The sequence below is a fragment of the Boleophthalmus pectinirostris genome, unplaced genomic scaffold (assembly GCF_026225935.1).
Source record: "Boleophthalmus pectinirostris isolate CB_2022bp ecotype Guang Dong unplaced genomic scaffold, ASM2622593v1 HiC_scaffold_17, whole genome shotgun sequence".
NCBI lineage: Eukaryota > Metazoa > Chordata > Actinopteri > Gobiiformes > Gobiidae > Boleophthalmus > Boleophthalmus pectinirostris.
Window position 1 is genome coordinate 1,020,424 of NW_026571115.1, and position 18,657 is coordinate 1,039,080.

Genomic DNA, 18,657 nt, shown 5'->3' on the forward strand with positions numbered 1-18,657 from the left:
CATTTGATTTAAGGGAGTTCTGACCTATTTTAAACTCAACTTGTCTTCCATGGTTTTCTGACCTTGATGGTGGTGGGAACTGTGTGCTGGTTTATGTGGTTTAATTAGAGGGATTTTAAAGGAACCATTAAAATAAACATATGTATTATCATTGTTACTCTTTAATAAAGACCAGGTCGGTTAAGGCCTTTGGGACGCCTCCTGTTTTCTCTTCAGAAAACCCACTCGCAATTAGTTGGTTTCAGATCACATTATTATATGGGTTAATCATGTTTTATACAGATGTGGGGCAACTAAGATACATAGCTAGATGGATGGATGGACAGATAGTAAATACATAATTGATCTCGAAGGAAATACATTTGGCAGCAACAATAAAACATAATAATACTAATGATACATCACATTGTACGAATGTAAGATAAGATGTGTAATGTTGTATATGTTGTGTAATATAGGAAGTTCTTGGGTCCAGTTCAGACATGGGCATTGTACGGTTCCCAGGCCACATACGGCTCTTTGGTTGACTCTGACCGGCCCATTGAAGCTCATTTGGAATTACAAAATAAACATTTTATAATTTTACCTCATGCGTGGACTAAAACTGCATTGCTTTTATTTTAAAGGTGTTTTGACAGTTTTTGTTCGTTTTTTTTTTTTTTTTATAGAAATAATAATAATAATAATAATAATAAGAAATAAGAAATACAATTAATAATAAGCAGAATTGTCCAGTGAGGTTCATTTGGTCTTCTAATAACTTATGTTATTAGGGTTTTTTTTTTTTCAGACTAAGAGTTTTATGTTATTAGGTTCTTTTTACAGACCAAGAGTTTGTTTTCATACTTGACAGTTTCGACTGCTCACTAGTGCTCTTCCTCAGAGTCACGTGATGTTTCTGTGACATGTCCGATCAGCTGATTTATTTATTTTGGTTAGCTGACCGGTCATGTGGCCACTCTGAGGAAGACCACTAGTGAGCAGTCCAAACTGTCAGGAAGGAAAACAAACACTTAGTCTCAGTCCATTGAGATTCATTTGGTCTTCTGATATTTTATGTTATTAGGTTCTTTCTACAGACCAACTGTTTGTTTTCATACCTACCATACCTCATTGGACTGTTATGCTTAAGTCACGGACAACATGAGGAAGAGCGCTAGTGAGAAGTCGAAACTGTCAGGTCTGTTGGTCTGTTAAAAGAACCTAATAACATAAAACTCTTAGTCTGAAAAAAGAAACTAATAACTTAATTTTATGCAGAATTGAGTTGAGCAGTTTGGACCAGCCCTCCACAATATTTTCTGTCTCACGTGGCCCCATGGAACAAAAAGAATTGCTCATCCCTGATCTAGTCACTAATAGAAATATTTAGGTTAAACATTTCTGAATTTACTTTTAGGATATTTCACAGCAAAGTAGTCAAGTCAAGTCAAGTCATTTTATTTATATAGCACATTTAAAACAACCATAACAAGTTGCACCAAAGTGCTTTACAGCATGAAACACAACATAGTGAAACACTAACACAAATATAAAATATATAAAATATTACATAAACAAGTTACTTAAATAATAGTTTAAAATAAAGCTCATGGGCTGTTAAATGCCATCTTGAAAAAATGTGTTTTTAGGAGGGTTTTAAAGTGAGATAGGGAGGAGCAGGATCTCAGGGGAAGAGGGAGGGAATTCCAAAGCTTGGGGGCAACAACAAAGAAGGCTCGGCCTCCCCTGGTTTTGAGGGACCGACAGGAGGTTGAGCGAGTTTGACCTGAGAGAGCGGGAGGCTGTGTGGGGGGTTAAAAGATGTACTGTGGCGCGAGTGAGTTAAGTGATTTAAAAACAAATAATAACATTTTAAAATCAATTCTGTATTTAACAGGTGACCAGTGGAGTTGGGCTGGGATGGGTGTAATATGGTCTCTCTTTTTGGAACCGGTGAGCAGTCTGGCAGCAGCATTTTGGACTAACTGTAACCTATTGGTGGAGGATTGTGGGAGGCCTGAATATAGTGCATTACAGTAGTCCAGTCTATTTGTTACAAAAACATGTATGATTGTTTCAGAGTTATTGCATGTACAACAAAGTTTGGGTGTTTGTCCAGAACAGAGAAATCTCAGTATGACAGCTTTGCATTCTTGAATCTGAAAACCACAAACACTGTATACAGATGTAAGTACACGGGATGGGTTTTGAGTAGTTTTAACTAATTGCTTTTAAACTGTGAATTACATTCATGGCTGCAGGGAACTTATAATATTGATATATGACATGATTTAACTGGTCCAAATAGCAAAATGAATGTGCAGCTTATGTGGTGGAGGTTCCAATGTCTAGTCCCTGTGGAGGAACGACATGCCTTAGAATGTTCCAGAGTATGGCATTAGCAAGCAGGTGATGTTACCAGGTCAGGTTACAGGTGGACAGGCTCCTCACTCAGACTGCACTCAATCCGGCTGTAACTCCAGGGTCTGAGAGCTTTTGTTGTGCTGTGACTGAGCTGTGCTGGGCTGTTGTATCAGCGCCTTTGAAGCTGCAGCACTGCACCACGTGTTCATGCGATAACTTTTTATTTATAAAGGAAAGGTTTGAGGTGAGTTTGGGTGTGTGTCCAGAAGAGACTCCCAATGCGGCACCTCCATCGGCTTCCCCCGGACCACACCGTAAACTCTGAGCTCCTCTTGGTGCTTTCAATTATTCATCCGCCGCCCAAGGGTGAAAGTGTCTGTTTTCATGGTTCGTTTGAGCAATTAAAACCCCTGAAAATCAATCAATGCAAGATGGATACGTTTAATTCCATACTCTGGAACATTAAGGCTCCCTGAAGACAAGCAGGTGTACTCTCCACCTCTAAAGTTACACAGTGCATCTAAGTTTCAGTGATCGTTTCACTTGTCCGTGTGAACGTGTGCTGTTTCACCTTAAGAGTCTTTTCGCATTCAAGCTGTGTTCACAAAACAACATCAAAAACACATGAGGCGCCTCGCATTGGAACACCTTTGGATTTGGGGGCAGATGTTTGAAATATGTTGTTTCCGACTTGTTTGATGCCCGGGGTGTGAACTTTGAACATTCAGGACGTGCGTAGACTGTGCTGGTAAACCCAACGCCCTTGATGCTGAGGTGCGAACGCTCCGACAGTCAGATCATCTGTAACACCATGTGGTTCGTAGCAGCAGTCGCCGTGGTGATATGGTTGTATCATCTTATATTTCCGTGGTGATATAGATGTATTGTCTTATGTTTCCGTGGTGCATGTGACTGTAGTGTGTGTTTGTGTGTGTGTGTGTGTGTGTGTGATGGTCCTGATCTGAACTGAGTGAGAAGAACGTCTGATGTTTTATCGGAGGAGAATTCATCCATCATCTGCAGCAATCAGATCATCAGTCGTCTTACTCTGAGAGAGAAGAGGAGAGAGAGAGAGAGAGAAAGAAAGAAAAAGAGAAGAGGGGAGAGACAGAGAGAGAGAGAGAAAGAGAGAGAGGAGCCCACAGCATCAGTCCTCTTAATCTAAGAGAAGAGGAGAGAAAGAGAGAGAGAGAGAGAGAGAAGAGGGGAGAGACAGAGAGAGAGAGAGAGAAGAGGAGAGGAGAGAGTCGAGTCCAGACTATCAGTTTTCTTACTCTGAGAGAAGAGGAGAAGAGAGAGGGGAAAGAAGAGGAGAGAGAGAAGAGGGAAGAGAGAGAGAGAGAGAGAGAGAGAGAGAGAGAGGAGCCCAGAGCATCAATCCTCTTACTCTGAGAGAAAAGAGGAGAGAGGAGAAAAAAAAAAGAGGAAAGAGAGAGGAGAGAGAGTGCAGCCCAGAGTATCAGTCCTCTTACTCTGAGTGAGAAAATGACACACAGAGAGAGAAGCAGAGAGAGAGAGAGAAGCAGAGAGAGAGAGAGAGAGAGAGACAGAGAGAGAGAGAGAGGCGCCCAGAGCATCAGCTCTGTTACTCTGAGAGCGAAGATAAGAGAGAGAGAAAGAGAAAAGAGGGAGTGAGAGAAAAGAGTCCAGAGCGTCAGTCCTCTTACTCTGAGAGAGAAAAGAGAGAGAGAAAGAAAGAAAAGAGAGAGAGAGATCTTTATCCGCCTTCCTCTCTTTTCCTCTCTCTCTCCCTCTCTCCTGCTCTCTCTGTCTCTCCAGGATAGAGATTAATTAAGAATCTCTTCTCTTAATTAAGAATCTCTCTTTCTCCCTCTCTCTCTCCCTCTTTCTCTCTCTCCTTCTCTCTCAGCATATAAAGATAATTAAGTATCTCTCTTTCTCCCCCCTCTCTTCCTCTCTCTCAGCATATAAAGATTCATTTTGAATCTCCCTCTTTCTCCCTCTTTGTCTCTCTTTCTCTCCCGCTTTCTCTCTCAGCATAGAGACTAATTAAGAATCTCTCTCTCCAAGTCTTTCTCTCTCTCCGTCTCTCTCAGCATAAAGAGTCTAATTAAGAATCTCTCTCTCACACTCTGTCTCTCTTCCCCTCTCTCTCAGGATATACAGATCCATTTAGAGTCTCTCTCCCTCTCTTTTTCTCTCTTCTCTCTTTCATTGAGCCATTGAGGGAATCATGAGTCACTGCTCCTCACGGGGAGGAGAGCTAATGGTTTACATCGGGTCACGCTGAATGAGCTTCATGTTTTTAGTATTCAGTCCACTTCCTCCCAAACACAGGCCATTGTTTCACAGAGACGACAGCTGTCATTTTAGAGTTTGATTTCATTAGATACACTGTGTAACTTTTCCACTGGAGGGTCCGTCACCTGCTTGTTCATTGTAGGTGTTACTGTTTTGCCTGGAATGTTCCACAGTATAGCATTTCAATACATCCATCATGAATTTTGGACTTCTGGTCATCGTGCAATGAAGGATCCTCCGAAAAAGTGAGCATCAAACCAACATGTTTGATTTCCCAGTGGTGTCTATTGACAAAGCTTTTCTAGTCTTTTGAACCATATCACTTTTGTTTCTGGTTCTGATATTGTCATGTTTTAGTTTTGGGATTCAGACATTGTGTGGTTGTTGGATCCTAACAGTGGAAAATGGGCTTCAGAAGTTTGAGAACTCCACAATGCAAAAGGGAATCAGATGTGTGTGAGTGCAAACCTCTGTTCAAACTGTTTCCCTTTCCAAAGGAACAGAAAAATAGTGAAAGGCGAAGGCGATGGGCAGGATTGATCCACAGGAAGGACCAAAAAGGACAATGTCTGAATCCCAAAACTAAAATATGACAATATCAGAACCAGAAACAAAAGTCAAAAGACTTGAAAATACTGGTTTTGTCAATAGACACATTCCACTGGGAAAACAAACATGGTGGTTTGATGGTAATTTTTTCGGAAAATCCTTCCATATGCATTCTGCAATGACTGGAAGTCCAAAATTCATGATGCATGTATTCATTTTTCATTTATTTCAAGCAAATTAAAGAACACAAGAAGTAAGTCGTACTGTACATGCATCCAGTACTCTTAATGTATGTTTCACATATTTTTTAAGGAATATTTTATAAGAAAAAGTATTAAATCCCATTCCTGTAGTGATCTATCTCCATGGAGACACGCAGGCAGTCACATTACAGGTCAGATCTGTGGAGAAGTGACTCTGCTCATTGTAAGATTGCAGGTTTTTCCAGGTATTTCTAAGCACTGAATCACCGCTTAATTCAGAGGTAATCAAATTTAGGCCCGGGGGCCCCCCCAGCCCCTCTGCCCCCCACCGCTTGAACTGACCCTATGAGGCAATCCACAAAACATGTCATTAAATTACTTTTTGGCAAATAATAACACGTCTGCATCTTGTATTTTTATTTATTTTTTCAATAAAAAAATGATATTTATATGAAGTGTTTTTATTTGCAGCTGAATTTGCTGCAGAACTTTCATCACTTGACAAGCTCGAGATCAAAGACTGACAGTGGAATCACGCACAGAGTTCTGTAGTGCAGTTAAGGACAGTAAAACGGCGAGTGTTAAAAGTAAGAAAAGTTGACAGAGTGCTGAGTTTTCAAAGAACAATGGACGACCGATTGTTTTTTTGTTCAGTGTGAGGAGCGTGCAGTTTGTCTGATATGTAAAGAAAGTGTGGCGGTTTTCAAAGAAAACAATCTGCGTCATCACTCCGAAACCTGCCACAAAGAGTATTTGAGCTTGTGAGGGCAAACGAGAGAGGATTCGGCGGATGAAAGGCGGACTGGCTGCTCAACAGTATGTATTTGTTCATCGGCTGACCCGACCCCGGCCCCCATCACAGCCAGGAGCGATAATGTGGCCCTCAGAGAAAAAAAAGTTTGGTGTCCCCTGGCTTAACTGAACAAATGCAAGACAGATTACTTTCAAGACGCTGTACCTGATTTTTACTCTCTTAAAAACGTCAAAAACAAAACTAATTAGTTGAAAACTCTTCAGTTTAGTTGGTTTGGTTTGGTTTAGACCTGGTTCAGTCCTGGTTTAGTCCTAGTTTGATCTGGTTCAGTCATGTTTCAGACCTGGTTTAGTCCTGGTCTAGTTCTAGTCTGGTCAGGTTCAGTCTTGGTTTAGTCCTGGTTCAGCTCTGGTTTAGACCTGGTTTAGTCCTTGTTCAGTCTGGTTCAGTCCTGTTCTAGTCCTGGTCTAGTCCTGGTCTAGTCATACTTTAGTCCTGGTTTAGTCCTGGTCTAATCCTGGTCTAGCCCTGGTTCAGTCCTGGTCTAATCCTGGTCTCGTCCTGGTCTAGTCCCGGTCTAGTCCCGGTCTAGTCCTGGTCTCGTCCTGGTCTAGTCCCGGTCTAGTCCCGGTCTAGTCATGGTCTAGTCCTGGTTTAGTCCTGGTCTAGTCCTGATCTAGTCCTGGTCTCGTCCTGGTCTAGTCCTGGTCCAGTCCTGGTCCAGTCCTGATCTAGTCCTGGTCTTCCTCTTTAATTCCATACATCTGGTGAGCTCAGCCCTGACCTGAAGCGTTCTCTCTCCTCGTCTCACTTTTTTATGCTTCATCCAAACTCGCCGCTGTCGTCAAAGTCGATGCGCGGCCGTAACTCACTTCCTCCCGTGCCCTTTTACGGTCGGGGGGCGGGGCCGGCTCAGGGCTGCTGCGGAATTAGAAATGCAAACTTTATTCACGTTCGATTATTGTGGTTTTACAGGCGGCAGATTTTTACAGCAGCATCTAAAACGTATAACTGACAGAACAGAGCGCTGAGGGATGAGTTATGAGGCGATAAAATGTAGAGACATGCATTTGTGGAGGAAAACATGCCATGAACATAACCATACCACACCCAGGGACTTTATGATGGAATATTTTAGTCCTGATTGGTTTAGTCCTGGTTTGGTCCTGCTTTAGTCCTAATTTAAAACTGGTTTAGTGCCTGCTAGTCCCTGTTTTAGTCCTGTTTTAAGAATCTTTTAATGTCTGATTAACCCTGGTCCTTTACGGTCAGTTTAATCCTGCTTTAGCCCTGGTTTGGTTTCCTGCTTTAGCCCTGGTTTGGTCCTGCTTTAGTCCTGGTTCAACCCCTTTATTTAAGTCCTGGTTTAGTCCTGGTTTAGTCCTAGTCTTGTCCAGTCTTGGTTTAGTCCTGGTTCAGCCCTGGTTTTATCCCTGTTTTAGTCCTGTTTTAGTCCCATATTAGCCCTGGTTTAGTCATGGTCCACCTCTAGTCCAGTTTTAGCCCTGGTTCAGTTTAGCCCTGGGTTAAGACCTGGTTTAATAATCTTTTAATGATTTTTACTGAACTCTGGTCATTTAAATCCTGTTTACTCCTGATTTAGTACCAGTTTAGTCCTGGTTTAGTTCAGTCTTAGTCCTGTTTTAGTCCTGGTCAAGTCCTAGTTTTAGCTCAGGTTCAGTGCTGATGTCGTTTTAATTTGCCTTGGTTTAGTCCTGCTTTAGTCCTGGTTTATTCCTGGTTTACTCCTGGTTAAATTCTGATTTAGTCCTGGTTCAGTTCTGGCTAAATTCTGTTTGAATAATCTCTTAATCTTTAATTAACCCTGGTCCTTTTAGTCATAGTTGACTCCTAGTTCAGTCCTGGTTTAGTCCTGGTCAAGTCCTGGTTTAGTCCTTCTTTATTCCTGTTTTAGTTGTTGTTTAGTCCTAGTTACATTCTGATTTAGTCCTGATTTAATCCTGCTTAAATCCTGTTTTATTCCTGTTTTAATAATCTTTCAACCTTTAATTAACCCTGGTCCTTTTAGTCCTGGTTTAGTCCTAGTTCAGTCCTTGTTTAGTCCTGGTCAAGTCTTGGTCAAGTCCTGGTCAAGTCCTGGTTTAGTCCTGCTTTATTCCTGATTTATTCTTTATTTAGTCCTGGTTACGTCTTGTTTTAATTATGTTTCAGTCGTTAATTAACCCTGGCCCTGGCTTCTAGTTCATTCCTGGTTTAGTCCTGGTCAAGTCCTGGTTTTAGCCCAGGTTCAGTGCTGATGTAGTCTTGAGTTAGCTAGTCCTGGTTTAGTCCTGTTTTATTCCTGTTGTAGTCCTGATTTAAGCATCAGTTAAGTCCTGGTTTAACCCTGTTTTCGTCCTGGTCCAGTAGCTGTGTGTCCATTCCTCCATGTTTTAACTCAGGACAAGAGACAACAGCTCCTTCATGCCACACGCCGGCGGTCATTTTGATGGATCACACCTGGACACAGATGACAGTGACCTTGTGGTGGAGCTTAAAGAGCCCAGAGGAGAGACAGGCCAGAGCGGAGCCAAGGCCCAGCTTTAAACAAGGCTGTGGGACGCTCATTCACAAACTCGACTCTTTACAATCACGTTTAAAGATGCACGGTGTCCCTTTTCTGGTGGAGGATCAGCTACATGCTTGTTCAATAGACTGTATATGCTGAGTTACAAACAGGAAATGAGTCATGCTTCTGGTCCCATCGACGCCAGCTTAAATTTACTTTGTGTTGGAAAAAAAAAAAAAAAAAAAAAAAACTAACTTGAGATGTAACAATAACCAAAATATCATGATATCGTATCGTCAAAGTTCTCACAATAATGTCTTGGTGTAGGCCTTTTTCAGTCTTAGTTTAGTCCTGGTTTAGACCTGGTTCAGTCCTGGTTTAGACCTGGTTCAATCCTGGTCTAATCTCTTCCAGGTTTCTGTGTGTGGGGTCTTGCTCATAAATCCTGGTTTAGTCCTGGCCTGATCCTGTTTCAGTCCTTGTCTAGTCCTAGTTTAGTCCTGGTTTAGTCTTCATTTAGTTCTGGTCCAGTCTTGGTTCAGTCCTGGTTTAGTCCTGGTCCAGTCCCGGTTTAGTCTGGGTTCAGACCTGGTCCAGTCCTTGTTTAGTCTTCGTTCAGTCCTGGTTTAGTCCTGGTCCAGTCCCGGTTTAGTCTTGGTTTATTCCCTGGTTAGTATTGGTCCAGTCCCGGTTTAGTCTGGGTTCAGTCCTGGTCCAGTCCTTGTTTAGTCTGGGTTCAGTCTTGGTTAGTCCTGGTCCAGTCCTGGTTTAGTCCTGGTCCAGTCCTGGTCCAGTTCTTGTTTAGTGATGGCCTAGTCCTGGTCTGGTTCTGGTTTAGTCCTAGTTTTTTTCTGGTTTTGTTCTGGCTGAGTAATGGTTTAGTCCTTGTCAAGTTTTGGTTCAGTCTTGGTTCAGTCCTGGTTTAGACCTCGTTCAGTCCTGGCCTAATCTCTCCCAGGTCTCTGTGTGTTGGGTAGGATTTAGGGTCTTGCTGATAAATCCTGGTCTAGTCCTGGTTTAGTCCCGGTTTAGCCCTGGTCTGGTCTGGTTTAGGCTTGTGGAGTTAAACGTATGGCTTTGTCCTTGCTTTTTATTTATGAGTCTGTCTGAGTCACAGGTTCATTGAAGAACATGTCCATCTTCTGATGAACACTAAACATACCTCAATGCATAGGCCATGATACGATACATATCTCGATGCATAGGCCATGATATGATATGGATCGCGATATGGTGAGCTTTTGATTCGATATAATTCAATACGATTCAACACGGTTCAATAAAAAAATAGAAGTGTGAATATGAAACACAAACATTTGAATCCTCTAAACAGTGAAAATGTCAAAAGTGTTGCATAAAGGAGTTTCCTTGCTCTGAACAAGCAACAAAACTGTAGCTGTAACAAAATAATTTAGTAAAATATACCAAAAAATACTCCTGGCGATATATCGATACAAACAGCCCACGATATTGATACTGTATCAGCACATTAAACGATAGAATATATATCAATATTTCAATATTTTTGCACACCCCTTGTCATAATTTCGGATGGAGGGCAGGGGTCTATATAAGAGAAATAGAGATTCACTGTTTCATGAAATTTCCAAACTTAAAGATGCATTGTGTAACTTTTCTGTTTGTTTGTCCGTCACCTTTTCTCTTTTCTCGTTTCGTGTCACGATAAAACCAAAATTCTTCTAGACTTCAGACTTAAAAGCCACTGGCGCCTCCACAACAGGTGCACAGGCCGATGACGAGGCCGCAAAGGATCATGGTCCATGTAGTGTACTGTGCTCTGTGCCACAGGAAAATTCTTATTCTAAACACACAGTTTAATACCATGACCATGACAATATCGTGGCAATTTTACTACAACGGTATCGTGATATTGCCAGCATACATCCATATTTTTTTCTCCAGTGTTAATGCTTCTGGAAATGTTTCAAAAGCAATGTAACCTAAATCTTATTAACCCCAATAATTACACAGAAAATCTTTATTGGACACTGTGTTTTCCTCATTGTTTCCCCCGTGATAAACTCCCTCCGGCTCTCTTGTATTTATGCGGCCGTCCTCCACACAAAGCTCTTAATTGTTTTCCTGCTTGTAAATCGTTGTGTGTTTGTGCTGGGACAAACCGTGAGTGTGAGTTATGACGTTTCACTGTGTTTCGTTCAACAGCCGCCGCGGCCCCCATCCATCCAACCAACCATCCACCCAACCAGCCAACCAGCCAGCCCCTCGTGGAACGCTCCCAGAGAGGAAATGAGACTGAGCGGGGGGCCGTAAAGCACGAGAGCAGGGTTTTATAGTGTATTCTGTTTTTATATGTCTGACTGTTGTATGTTGAACTGAAGGAAACCAGATAAATAACAGGGACAATGCAGGACACGCTCTCATTTGTCTCATACAGACGTCAGGGATCACACGCAGATGGACTCTTAGTGTTTCTCTTTGTGAAGGGCCTTTTATTTAACATCTTATTTTTCGTATTTAGCAGCTTTCACAATAATGTGGATGGTGTAAGGAGCATTTTTCTTGACCATTTAAAGGCCCCTATTACACTATTTTCTGATGTATGTTATAATTTAGACCAAGTTCTTCTCTCAAACTGAAAACGCTCTGTGTGTTTGCTCTTGTGTCACTTTTAATGTAGAAAAGATGCCACAGCACATATTATGACATTACTACAATTACAGAACTCAGGGCTCCCAAGCTGGAGGAGTGGCTACAGCAGATCGCAGAAAACAAACAAACAAACAAAAAAAAAACAAACAAAAAAAACATTTAAAAAACAAAGATACTGCAGAACCCTCGAGGATGTATGAGGTCCTGAGATTTGGATGGGGCAAAGTGGACATTTTTCTAAGGCACACCTGTCAACCCCTCCAGGTTCATGAGTGTTCATGAGTGTTCACAGGTGGTCACGGGTGTTCACAAGTGTTCTCGGATGTTCACGGGTGTTCAGTTCACGAGTGTTCATAAGCGTTCACAGGTGTTCAAGAATGTTCACGGGAGTTCACAAGTTGTGTTCATGAGTGGTGTTCACGGGTGTTCATGAGTGTTCAGCTCACGAATGTTCACAAGTGTTCACGAGTGTTCACGGGTGTTCACGGGTGTTCACGGGTGTTCATGGGTGTTCACGGGTGTTCATGGACGTTCACAAGTGTGCATGGGTATTCAAGAGTGTTCAGTTCACGAATGTTCACGAGTGTTCATAGGTGTTCATGAGTGTTCAGTTCATGAGGGTTCACAAGAGAGATAGAGAGAGGATGACAGAGAGACAGAGAGGATGACAGAGATAGAGAGGATGAGAGAGAGAATAACAGAGAGAGGATTTCAGAGAGACAGAGAGGATGACAGAGAGAATGGACGGAACAGAAAGGAGAGACAGAGAGTGAGAGAAGATGACAGAGAGAGAAAGGATGACAGAGAGAGAGAGAAGCAGATGGAGAGAGTCTGGACAGAGAGTGAGAGGAGTTGAAAGCTTGAGCAGCAGCAGCAGGTCGAGGAGCAGATCTCTGATGTTCAACCTGAAGGAGGAACACACACACACACACATAAACACACACACAAACACACACACAAACACACAAACACACTAAATGAGACAAACTGGGACAAACAGAAACAAAAGACTCAGATCAGATCAGATGTGGGGGGCAGAATAGCTAAAAAAATGCTACTTCAAAATAATATTAGACTACTCATGTAGAAGTACAAATTAGTGGTTCAAGAAATTATTCAAGTAACAGCAAATAAGAAGAACTGTCTAGACATCCAATTTATTAATGTTGTGTACAAAACATTAACGTGCCATACTATGTTATTTTATGATTGATGTTTTAATGTAGTTTCCTCATCACAAACAGACGTGGAGTTGTGTTTTGTTTTATAGTAAGTAAAATAAATAAGAATAAAAATTAAACTCTAACATATGTGAATGAAAAAAGACAACTACAAGAATGTTTTGAGGAGAGTATAACAACTTAAAACTCACAAGACTGTGTGTAATATAGGACCTGTAAATAATGCACAAAATGTTTTTTTGTTGTTGTTTTTTTTAATGCAAATGTGAAGACCACTGCTGCTTCAATAAAAATGTTACTCAAGAAGGAGTAAGTTAGAAAAGTACTCCTGCTTTAAATAGTACGACACACCTATCTGTCTATCAGGTGAAGTTCAGTGGTGAGAAACTGAGGAGGAGATCAGGTCATTAAAAACCAAACATCTGTGAGAGAAGCTCCAACATCTGCTGCAGACGCCAGCATAGATTTAGTCGAGATCCTAATCAAGGACAGAGAGAAAGAGAGAAAAGAGAGCGAGAGAGAGAAAGGAAGGAAGAGAACAATCCACATGGAACAAAAATTGGAATAAAGTTGAATTTTTTGTTAACATTTTTTCTAATAAGGCGTACGTTAACCTTAACCTATCTTAACATTAACTAATCATTTACTAAAAAATATGAATTGTGAATAATTAGTATGCTCTGAAGGTAGGTGAAGAAATGAACTAGTTCTGTTATTCACATTTTTAAGTCAGTAAAAATTCAATATAGTGAAACATTCCAGGCATACATTATTGACATAGAGACAATCAGATGGTGGACCTTTCCAGTTTCATATTGTACCTTTAAAGTAGCCAGGCTGGTGCCACCTAGTGCCTCCGCTCAATTTCATTTCTCTCCAGCGACTAGGTCAGGAATCAGAATACACTAGATGGTTTGCAAAAACCCCGGAAGTGCGAGTTCAGGCACCAGCCAATCAGTGAAGAGTCATATATTCAGTGTTGTCAATGATTCCCGAGATCGAGGATTTAAAGCCGGAACAAAGAGAATGGTGAATTTGATCAAGGGGAAAGACGTTATTGTCCTTCTTCCTATGTGATTTGAGAAAAGGTTAATATACCAGTTGGCTCCATTAGCGGCGCATTACATATGTGACTACCAAATAGCAGCCACTGGTTAAATGATAAAAAATACCCGCCTACCATCGAGTGAACAAATTCTAACACTACGAGGTCAGACGGTTTCTATGACGTGAAACCGTCTGATGAATCAGGGTGCCTTTAAAGGTCCTATATTATGCAAAATTGACAGTGAGCTTTTAATTACAGGACTACCTCCTCAAAGTTACCTTCTTAAAAACAGACCTGGAGTTGTGTTTCGTTTCATTCCCACATGTTTGAGTAACCTCCAAAGTTCAAAATGCTCAGTTCCACCTTGTGATGTCATGAAGTGAACAGCTCCTTTACCCTTTGCTCAGTAGAGATTGGCGATTCCAGAGCTGAAATTATCCAAATGATTCTAGAGCTATAGAGCTAAAGATTGTGCCCAGCTTGTCAAAGCCTGATCTCGTCAGATCTCAGAAGCTAAGCAGAGACCTAGTTAGTACATGGATGGGAGACCACTAGGAAAATCAGGTGCCACGGGGATGCACCAGTCACAAAAACTGTTGTTGTGTGCCATTGTGTGTGGGTGAAGTGCTATATGAAGCACTTTGGAAACTGTTTAGTTTATAAAATGTGCTATACAAATAAAGTTGGATTGGATTGGAAGTGCAAGACACTCACATTGGCTAGTGTGAAAGTGGTGTGTGTGTGAGTGATGGTGGTGGTCAGAGGGGCTGATGGTGCAGATTGGCAGCCTCGCTTCAGTCAGTCTGTCCCATGGCAGCTGTGGCTACAATAGTAGTTTACCACCACCAGGTATGGAGTGAATGAATAATGCTCTGTAAAAGTGCTACATAAATAAAAACTTACTTTACTTACTAAGGACAGTGTTTTTTGTTTGAGATAAAAAAATTCTGCCTAAATTTGCAAGATTTGTCTGTTATGTGAATGAAACAAAACACAACTCCAGATAAGTTTGTGACAAGGAAACAACATTGCAACAGAGATCATAAAATAGTGTAATAGGGGCCGTTTCAGTATGTGGAGTTGTTTTCTCTCACTTTCCTGTTCTTTTCCAGTGTAGACTACATTGACTCCTTCACATCCCCCTGTGATTGGTGTAATTCCTGGTGTGACCCTGCATTACCCAGAAGGCTTTGGGTCAATGACCTGTTAATCCCTGACATGCTAAAGGTGGATTCGGTTCTGTGGACAAAGCACTTTTAGTCCAATCCTGGAGATTTTTGCTCCTCATTCAAACCAGGGACACGAGTAGTACAGAGGTGTGGATAGTGAAAGTACTCCACATGTGACAGGTTTGCATGTTTTTATAATTGTGGTTTAGTTTGGTTGGATAGTTTTACATCAGTTCAGTGATTCAGTTTTTTGGATAAAAGCTGAAAAGAAAAGTGCAAAAATACAGGAAGTAGCATTGAGTTTTGACACGAAATCCCTCTACCTAAATTATCAACACTGACAATTCCATCTAATATACAGGGACAATTCATGCACAAGTCAAAGATACACTGTGTAACTTTTCGGTTGAGGGTCCGTCACTTACATGTTTCTATGGATACATCATTGCCCTGCCTAGAATGTTCCACAGAATGACATAAACAACTCTACCTTACCTTTATTCAATTACAGACGGTTTTATAGCTGGACAAAATACATAGAAAAACAGGCATTCTGACTGTGATTGGGGTCGCCTCTCCACAGATCTGACCTGTACCTTGGTCTGGTTTGGTCTCCATGAAGATAGAAAGGTTTAATGCCATACTGTGAAACATTCCAGACAGAGCAATAACATATGGAAAAAGGCATTTGACGCACCCTCCACCTGAAAGTTTGTGTAGCTTTGTTTAAGTAATTTAAATTTTAAGGCTTTAAATTACGTATGTTTTTCTAATGACTTAGTTTGGTGGGGTAGAACTTGTGGTGAATGTTTAGCATAGTTTTACATCAGTGAAAAGGCAGTTTGTGGAAAAACGTTCAGAAGAGAAGCAAAGTATAAAAATGCAGAAGTAGCTCTGACTTCTAAAACAGAAAACCCAGAAAACTCCATTCAGAACGCAGGGGCAATTTCCATGCAAGGAACACATTTTGTAGCAGTTTATCCTTCAAATAAAAGATAATGATTTATTTTTTCAGTTTTTGATTTTGCGTTTAAATGAATAATGGAAAAAAAAATGATACATTTTCCCGTTTTCGTGACTTTAACTGTGATGCCGGACTGAGCCAGGACTGAACCATGACCAGTCTCAGTCCTGGTCTCTATCCCAGTCTGGTCGCGGTCTCATTCCCGGTCTGGTCCCATCCATTGAATCCAATGACTCCATTTTGCATTTAAAAAGTATCTTGATATATTTTAAATATCAAGATACTGCCCAATTCTAACTCCAGGTCCTGCAGCTCTGCCCATGTTTGGCTGACCCACAACTTTCACAAAGGTCAGATTTTGTAGGGCAGGAGTCTCCAACCTGTAGCTCGGAAGCTCGGAATTAACCATTGTGCTGAATAACAAAAATATGGTTAATGACATGCCTGCTACTATTGCAAATGTATCGTTTTGAAGCCCAACTTTGTGCACTAATAAATGGACAAAGGTTTATGTTTTATAGGCGTCTAACTGTACCCAAAGTCTCGCCCTCTTTCTTATAATCGTCTCAATTTCTTGCAGCCAATAAAATGAATAGCTCTCTGGCATTTTTGTTTCGTAAAGGTAGCTCACCAGAGGAAAAAAGATTGGAGACCCCGGTTGTAGAGATTCTTTTCTACCTTCACAGCATAAACTTTTTAAATATTTTTAAGCACCTGAAGGTTCTTTTTGGGCCCATGCACCAATGAGCACAAGCCGCAGAAAACAATACGATGCCATCTTGGGTTCACCTTCAGATTTGATTAGAGTCATTATAGTTGGTAGAAGTAACACAGAGCCCGTGTATTACCTCTACGTGGGCTCTGCGTTACTGCTCCCCAAGTTTTGACCAAATCACGTTAACTATATTTCAGGGAAATGACTAGTCTAAGCTAATACTGCGTCTGCGTTGAGTAATTCATGTATTTGCAGTAAATTAGGAACAAAATTTACAAGAAAGCCATTTTGTAAGTGAATATCTGCTAATGGGGCTGCAGAACTTCTGTGGTCATTAATCCTGTGGCCTTTCAGCAGACAACAGTCACTCCGCCGAGATTGAAAACGGCCGCCACAATCTGACAAACAGTGAAACATGAAGTTCCCTCAGCTCATCTGTCTCCACACAGAGGATGATGCATTACTGTCAGTTAACAGATCGAAGGGCTGTTTCCTTTTTTTTTCGATCTACAAACCCACTGATTAAAGGAACTGTGAGTGAGATTTTAATTTAAATTTTATATACGTGTTAAAGTTAATACGGCCTTTACGGATCACGGCTGTAACGCTGATTTATTCTTCATTACAAAAACATTGGACATGGTGGTTTATGTTAAAATTTGGTGTTTTGGGTCTCGGGATAATTGTCCAATCAGAAAGCAGAATGAGGCCCACCTGAGTCTCTTTGACGCGTTGCCAGTTTCAAATCGGAATTCCAGTTGGTTTAAAGATAAAATGTCTCCCTCTGAGCCAAATGATGATGATCTAAAGTCCAGCTCGTGCAGAAGGTCGTGAATCAGTGGGGTTGTAGGAAGTGGTGCTCTCAACATGTGTCTCCGGGCCTCCGTAGAAAAGCAAAACAGCACGAGTTCATGGGACGTTCGGAAAAAGGACATGTGACTCATGTCTCAAATGGACACGAGTGAAGGGAAAACGGGACTGAAGGTGGATTAAACCTGAACTGAACCTGAACTGAACCTGAACTGAACTGAACCTGAACGGAACCTGAACGGAACCTGGTCTAATCCAAGGACTAATCCAAGGATTAAACAGGGACTAAACCTGGACTAAACCAAGACTAATACTGGATTAAACCGGGTCTAACCCTGTACACTTAATTGAACTAAACCTGAACTAAATTTGGACTAGGCCTAGACTATGCCTGGATTAAATATAGACTAAACTATGACTAAACCTGGATTAAACTAAGGACTAAACCTGGATTAAACCAAGGACTAAACCTGGATTAAACTAGGACTGAACCAGAATTGAACCTGAACTGAACCTGGTCTAAATCTGGTCTAATCCGTAGGAGTAATCCAAGGACCAATCCAAAGACTAACCTTAACTAAACCAAAGACTAAAACTGGACTAAACCTGGTCTAAACCTGAACAAAACCTGGGACTAAACCTATACTAAACCTGGACTAATGATGTACTAAATTTGGACTAGGCCTAGACTATGCCTGGATTAAAACCTAGACTAAACTCGGACTAAGACTGGACTGAACTATGGACTAAACCTGAATTAAACTGGGACTAAAACTGCACTAACCTGGATTTAACTTGAACTAAACCTGAACTGAACCTGAACTGAACCTGAACCTGAACTGAACCTGAACCTGAACTGAACCTGAACTGAACCTGAACTGAACCTGAACTGAACCTGAACCTGAACTGAACCTGATCTAAACCTGGTCTAACCCAAGGATTAATCCAAGGACTAAACCAAGGACTAACCTAGACTAAACCAAGGACTAAACCAAGGACTAAACCTGGTCTAAGCCTGGTCTAATCCAAAGACTAAACCAAGGACTAACCTGGACTAAACCAAGGACTAAACCAAGGACTAGACCAAGGACTAAACCAAGGACTAGACCAAAGACTAAACCAAGGACTAAACCTGGTCTAAGCCTGGTCTAATCCAAGGACTAAACCAAGGACTAACCTGGACTAAACCAAGGACTAAACCAAGGACTAGACCAAGGACTAAACCAAGGACTAGACCAAGGACTAAACCAAGGACTAAACCTGGTCTAAACCTGAACTGAACCTGAATTGAACCTGGTCTAAACCTGGTCTGATCAAAGGACTAACCTAGACTAAACCAAGGACTAATACTGGACTAAACCTGGTCTAATCAAAGGACTAAACCAAGGACTAACCTGGACTAAACCACAGACTAACACTGGATTAAACCTGGTCTAAACCCAGAGTCGGCATCAGAGCACATCTACTGGAGGGGCGTGGGTCACCAGCAGGGGGGGCACTGCCATTTGAGAAATAT